The 6000-nt window shown below is 49.2% G+C and overlaps 11 non-coding genes across 11 annotated transcripts in view; all 11 read left to right on the top strand.

Annotated features, from left to right (window-relative positions):
• Positions 1-68, top strand: part of Trnaf-gaa (transfer RNA phenylalanine (anticodon GAA)) — a 73-nt gene extending 5 nt beyond the window's left edge. Inside the window, exon 1 of the tRNA in view lies at positions 1-68. This exon is cut by the window's left edge and continues 5 nt beyond it. This is a non-coding gene — a tRNA (tRNA-Phe).
• A 540-nt stretch (positions 69-608) lies between these two features.
• Positions 609-681, top strand: Trnak-uuu (transfer RNA lysine (anticodon UUU)). The gene has a single exon. It is a non-coding gene; the product is annotated as a tRNA-Lys (tRNA).
• A 138-nt stretch (positions 682-819) lies between these two features.
• On the top strand, positions 820-901 carry Trnas-cga (transfer RNA serine (anticodon CGA)). Its single transcript has one exon. It is a non-coding gene; the product is annotated as a tRNA-Ser (tRNA).
• Positions 902-1641: 740 nt separating this feature from the next.
• On the top strand, positions 1642-1723 carry Trnas-uga (transfer RNA serine (anticodon UGA)). The gene has a single exon. It is a non-coding gene; the product is annotated as a tRNA-Ser (tRNA).
• Positions 1724-2303: 580 nt separating this feature from the next.
• On the top strand, positions 2304-2376 carry Trnaf-gaa (transfer RNA phenylalanine (anticodon GAA)). Its single transcript has one exon. It is a non-coding gene; the product is annotated as a tRNA-Phe (tRNA).
• A 540-nt stretch (positions 2377-2916) lies between these two features.
• On the top strand, positions 2917-2989 carry Trnak-uuu (transfer RNA lysine (anticodon UUU)). The gene has a single exon. It is a non-coding gene; the product is annotated as a tRNA-Lys (tRNA).
• A 138-nt stretch (positions 2990-3127) lies between these two features.
• On the top strand, positions 3128-3209 carry Trnas-cga (transfer RNA serine (anticodon CGA)). Its single transcript has one exon. It is a non-coding gene; the product is annotated as a tRNA-Ser (tRNA).
• A 740-nt stretch (positions 3210-3949) lies between these two features.
• On the top strand, positions 3950-4031 carry Trnas-uga (transfer RNA serine (anticodon UGA)). The gene has a single exon. It is a non-coding gene; the product is annotated as a tRNA-Ser (tRNA).
• A 580-nt stretch (positions 4032-4611) lies between these two features.
• Trnaf-gaa (transfer RNA phenylalanine (anticodon GAA)) lies at positions 4612-4684 on the top strand. Its single transcript has one exon. It is a non-coding gene; the product is annotated as a tRNA-Phe (tRNA).
• A 540-nt stretch (positions 4685-5224) lies between these two features.
• Trnak-uuu (transfer RNA lysine (anticodon UUU)) lies at positions 5225-5297 on the top strand. Its single transcript has one exon. It is a non-coding gene; the product is annotated as a tRNA-Lys (tRNA).
• A 138-nt stretch (positions 5298-5435) lies between these two features.
• Positions 5436-5517, top strand: Trnas-cga (transfer RNA serine (anticodon CGA)). The gene has a single exon. It is a non-coding gene; the product is annotated as a tRNA-Ser (tRNA).
• The last annotated feature ends 483 nt before the right edge of the window (positions 5518-6000 follow it).

Raw genomic sequence — 6000 nt, 5'->3', positions numbered from 1 at the left:
AATAGCTCAGTTGGGAGAGCGTTAGACTGAAGATCTAAAGGTCCCTGGTTCGATCCCGGGTTTCGGCAGGGATTCGTTTTGATGCGACGCCAATGGAATTACTCTGCGTTTGTGATAATGCAACTACCGCTGACAACAAAAATGACTCTCTCCTGTAGCTGTTCTGGTTGTCTAGTGCATGCCATAAGAGGAACTCACTAGACAACTAACTCCCCTAGAAGCAAAAGAATTAAAAATATCCTACCGACTGCATTCCTTTTTCTGTGTCAGGTGGTGAAGAACGTCTTCAACGGAACCGTGAAATGAGCGAAAGCGTGGGAAACATTGCATTCGAAATGCTTGTGAATTTTCCAATTGCCCAGTGAGTGTCGACAAAACACGTAAATTCTCTGCTCCAACGTATGAGACGTAACAACTGGTGCAATTTGTTGTTGCATCATGTGCCAGCAGTCTTCGATAGTGTGTTACGAGCTTAGCGCGATAAGTTTGTAGACAGCATTTAGGTGACGTTTTATTTGTTAACGGCCCCATACAGCGATTGCACAACAGTAAAGGACATGAGTCAATGTATAGTTGTGCGTCGTGGGAGGTTTTGCAGCCTCGTGTGAGCTCAGATAGCTCAGTCGGTAGAGCATTAGGCTTTTAACCTAAGGGCCCCGGTTTCAAGTCCCTGTCCAGGCGGAAATTTTAATACTTTGGTAGCGATTCGTCTGGTAGCGGTGGAGACGCTACAGAAAATAATGCAGCTACGCCGTTTTCTGACACCACAGTGCTTTAAACGGTAGCAGTTGCATGTGTCCGGAGAACACCGCGCTAACGGCAGTCGTGGCCGAGTGCTTAAGGCGTCTGACTCGAAATCAGATTCCCTCTGGGAGCGTAGGTTCGAATCCTACCGTGTGCGTGCGATTTTGCGTAAAGAGGAGCAAACATTTTCGCACACATGTGACATGTGTGGGCGAATGCGGGTGCAAACCAGTGACGCCATTCTCAACAAGACGAAAATTTCCGTTTTAAGAATACTGAGTTTTCGCGACGACCGCTGCTTACTCTGGCTATCGGTTCACCTCACACTGACACTGACGCTGGGACTGCAGAAAGCCGTCGCTGAGATCGTGAGTACACAGATGTGCTCGAAAGTGATGGACAGAGCGAACATCTCATTTTCTTTTTAAGAATCGCAATTTCAATCACTCGAGTGCGGCAAAAGCAGTGGTGCAGCGTTTCTTTTCTTAAGATCTCGCAGCTGCTTGGAGGTATGTCCATCGTTTTAAGACGGCAGAAAACTAGCGTCAGCGGTGCGTCAGTGGGAAGTCTGTGAAGTCGCCATTGGAGCCGTAAGCCAGTAATTACGACATGCGAATCACTCGCACACCACGCAGCTGTACGATAATGCTCTTGCGTGGGTCCGCATAGCTGAGTCGGTAGAGCGTTAGGTTTTCAACCGAAGGGTCCTGGGTTCAAGTCCCTGTCTGGGCGAAAATTAATACACCTGGGTTCAAGTCCCTGTCTGGGCGAAAATTAATACACTTTCGTAACGGCTAATGGAAACCGTACAGGAAAGAGTGAGGCCACGCCGTTTTCTGCCACCAGATTGCTTCTAAAGATGGCGGTTTCAGTTGTCGGGAGTCGCTTCCGCCACCGGCAGTCGTGGCCGAGTGGTTAAGGCGTCTGACTTGAAATCAGATTCCCTCTGGGAGCGTAGGTTCGAGTCCTGCCGACTGCGAAAATTTTCTCGCTCTCAAATGGCGGACGTTCAGCTGCATCCTAGCAGTTGCGTCACTACTAAACACGTGGGTCACCAGCAATGTGCAGTGCTATTTGATCCAGGGCGCAGCGCTACAGTCGCGCCCAGAAGCCGCAGCTCATCTCCGCGTCTCACAGGCGTCCACCAGGTGTTAGTACAAGTGTCGCCTCACTGGGCAGTGCAGATGTGTCCATTTTAGCTTGCAGACGATGACGTGTGAGCTAACGCAAGTCGAATGTTTTACCGTGTGTATCTGCAAGATACTGCCTCTCATACGGTGGAGAGACTCACTCCTTCTTGTGTCTCGTTCTCCGCACACGAGTTGCCCCTGGCATCGATATAGCACGGGTTTTCTAGCGTCAGCGAAGTCAATATTACACGAATCGAGTCGACATGTTTGCTTGTTACGATGACGGAAGAAGAAGAAATGTGTGTGTAACTTCACTGCATCGGCTGCTCGCCTTTCAGCGCCCCTGTGTCTGATCAGACGAAGGTGACTGTGAAATTGGCAACGAGGCAGAGGTTAATGAACACATGCAAATGACAACCTTCACCGTCAGCCGAAATAGCTCAGTTGGGAGAGCGTTAGACTGAAGATCTAAAGGTCCCTGGTTCGATCCCAGGTTTCGGCACCGATTCGTTTTGATGCGACGCCAATGGAATTACTCTGCGTTTGTGATAATGCAACTACCGCTGACAACAAAAATGACTCTCTCCTGTAGCTGTTCTGGTTGTCTAGTGCATGCCATAAGAGGAACTCACTAGACAACTAACTCCCCTAGAAGCAAAAGAATTAAAAATATCCTACCGACTGCATTCCTTTTTCTGTGTCAGGTGGTGAAGAACGTCTTCAACGGAACCGTGAAATGAGCGAAAGCGTGGGAAACATTGCATTCGAAATGCTTGTGAATTTTCCAATTGCCCAGTGAGTGTCGACAAAACACGTAAATTCTCTGCTCCAACGTATGAGACGTAACAACTGGTGCAATTTGTTGTTGCATCATGTGCCAGCAGTCTTCGATAGTGTGTTACGAGCTTAGCGCGATAAGTTTGTAGATAGCATTTAGGCGACGTTTTATTTGTTAACGGCCCCATACAGCGATTGCACAACAGTAAAGGACATGAGTCAATGTATAGTTGTGCGTCGTGGGAGGTTTTGCAGCCTCGTGTGAGCTCGGATAGCTCAGTCGGTAGAGCATTAGGCTTTTAACCTAAGGGCCCCGGTTTCAAGTCCCTGTCCAGGCGGAAATTTTAATACTTTGGTAGCGATTCGTCTGGTAGCGGTGGAGACGCTACAGAAAATAATGCAGCTACGCCGTTTTCTGACACCACAGTGCTTTAAACGGTAGCAGTTGCATGTGTCCGGAGAACACCGCGCTAACGGCAGTCGTGGCCGAGTGGTTAAGGCGTCTGACTCGAAATCAGATTCCCTCTGGGAGCGTAGGTTCGAATCCTACCGTGTGCGTGCGATTTTGCGTAAAGAGGAGCAAACATTTTCGCACACATGTGACATGTGTGGGCGAATGCGGGTGCAAACCAGTGACGCCATTCTCAACAAGACGAAAATTTCCGTTTTAAGAATACTGAGTTTTCGCGACGACCGCTGCTTACTCTGGCTATCGGTTCACCTCACACTGACACTGACGCTGGGACTGCAGAAAGCCGTCGCTGAGATCGTGAGTACACAGATGTGCTCGAAAGTGATGGACAGAGCGAACATCTCATTTTCTTTTTAAGAATCGCAATTTCAATCACTCGAGTGCGGCAAAAGCAGTGGTGCAGCGTTTCTTTTCTTAAGATCTCGCAGCTGCTTGGAGGTATGTCCATCGTTTTAAGACGGCAGAAAACTAGCGTCAGCGGTGCGTCAGTGGGAAGTCTGTGAAGTCGCCATTGGAGCCGTAAGCCAGTAATTACGACATGCGAATCACTCGCACACCACGCAGCTGTACGATAATGCTCTTGCGTGGGTCCGCATAGCTGAGTCGGTAGAGCGTTAGGTTTTCAACCGAAGGGTCCTGGGTTCAAGTCCCTGTCTGGGCGAAAATTAATACACCTGGGTTCAAGTCCCTGTCTGGGCGAAAATTAATACACTTTCGTAACGGCTAATGGAAACCGTACAGGAAAGAGTGAGGCCACGCCGTTTTCTGCCACCAGATTGCTTCTAAAGATGGCGGTTTCAGTTGTCGGGAGTCGCTTCCGCCACCGGCAGTCGTGGCCGAGTGGTTAAGGCGTCTGACTTGAAATCAGATTCCCTCTGGGAGCGTAGGTTCGAGTCCTGCCGACTGCGAAAATTTTCTCGCTCTCAAATGGCGGACGTTCAGCTGCATCCTAGCAGTTGCGTCACTACTAAACACGTGGGTCACCAGCAATGTGCAGTGCTATTTGATCCAGGGCGCAGCGCTACAGTCGCGCCCAGAAGCCGCAGCTCATCTCCGCGTCTCACAGGCGTCCACCAGGTGTTAGTACAAGTGTCGCCTCACTGGGCAGTGCAGATGTGTCCATTTTAGCTTGCAGACGATGACGTGTGAGCTAACGCAAGTCGAATGTTTTACCGTGTGTATCTGCAAGATACTGCCTCTCATACGGTGGAGAGACTCACTCCTTCTTGTGTCTCGTTCTCCGCACACGAGTTGCCCCTGGCATCGATATAGCACGGGTTTTCTAGCGTCAGCGAAGTCAATATTACACGAATCGAGTCGACATGTTTGCTTGTTACGATGACGGAAGAAGAAGAAATGTGTGTGTAACTTCACTGCATCGGCTGCTCGCCTTTCAGCGCCCCTGTGTCTGATCAGACGAAGGTGACTGTGAAATTGGCAACGAGGCAGACGTTAATGAACACATGCAAATGACAACCTTCACCGTCAGCCGAAATAGCTCAGTTGGGAGAGCGTTAGACTGAAGATCTAAAGGTCCCTGGTTCGATCCCGGGTTTCGGCAGGGATTCGTTTTGATGCGACGCCAATGGAATTACTCTGCGTTTGTGATAATGCAACTACCGCTGACAACAAAAATGACTCTCTCCTGTAGCTGTTCTGGTTGTCTAGTGCATGCCATAAGAGGAACTCACTAGACAACTAACTCCCCTAGAAGCAAAAGAATTAAAAATATCCTACCGACTGCATTCCTTTTTCTGTGTCAGGTGGTGAAGAACGTCTTCAACGGAACCGTGAAATGAGCGAAAGCGTGGGAAACATTGCATTCGAAATGCTTGTGAATTTTCCAATTGCCCAGTGAGTGTCGACAAAACACGTAAATTCTCTGCTCCAACGTATGAGACGTAACAACTGGTGCAATTTGTTGTTGCATCATGTGCCAGCAGTCTTCGATAGTGTGTTACGAGCTTAGCGCGATAAGTTTGTAGACAGCATTTAGGCGACGTTTTATTTGTTAACGGCCCCATACAGCGATTGCACAACAGTAAAGGACATGAGTCAATGTATAGTTGTGCGTCGTGGGAGGTTTTGCAGCCTCGTGTGAGCTCGGATAGCTCAGTCGGTAGAGCATTAGGCTTTTAACCTAAGGGCCCCGGTTTCAAGTCCCTGTCCAGGCGGAAATTTTAATACTTTGGTAGCGATTCGTCTGGTAGCGGTGGAGACGCTACAGAAAATAATGCAGCTACGCCGTTTTCTGACACCACAGTGCTTTAAACGGTAGCAGTTGCATGTGTCCGGAGAACACCGCGCTAACGGCAGTCGTGGCCGAGTGGTTAAGGCGTCTGACTCGAAATCAGATTCCCTCTGGGAGCGTAGGTTCGAATCCTACCGTGTGCGTGCGATTTTGCGTAAAGAGGAGCAAACATTTTCGCACACATGTGACATGTGTGGGCGAATGCGGGTGCAAACCAGTGACGCCATTCTCAACAAGACGAAAATTTCCGTTTTAAGAATACTGAGTTTTCGCGACGACCGCTGCTTACTCTGGCTATCGGTTCACCTCACACTGACACTGACGCTGGGACTGCAGAAAGCCGTCGCTGAGATCGTGAGTACACAGATGTGCTCGAAAGTGATGGACAGAGCGAACATCTCATTTTCTTTTTAAGAATCGCAATTTCAATCACTCGAGTGCGGCAAAAGCAGTGGTGCAGCGTTTCTTTTCTTAAGATCTCGCAGCTGCTTGGAGGTATGTCCATCGTTTTAAGACGGCAGAAAACTAGCGTCAGCGGTGCGTCAGTGGGAAGTCTGTGAAGTCGCCATTGGAGCCGTAAGCCAGTAATTACGACATGCGAATCACTCGCACACCACGCAGCTGTA

This window comes from Schistocerca serialis, chromosome 4 (assembly GCF_023864345.2).
Source record: "Schistocerca serialis cubense isolate TAMUIC-IGC-003099 chromosome 4, iqSchSeri2.2, whole genome shotgun sequence".
NCBI classification, from domain to species: Eukaryota; Metazoa; Arthropoda; class Insecta; order Orthoptera; family Acrididae; genus Schistocerca; species Schistocerca serialis.
The sequence above is the reverse complement of the archived record's forward strand: the minus strand, read 5'-3'. Positions and strand labels throughout refer to the sequence as shown.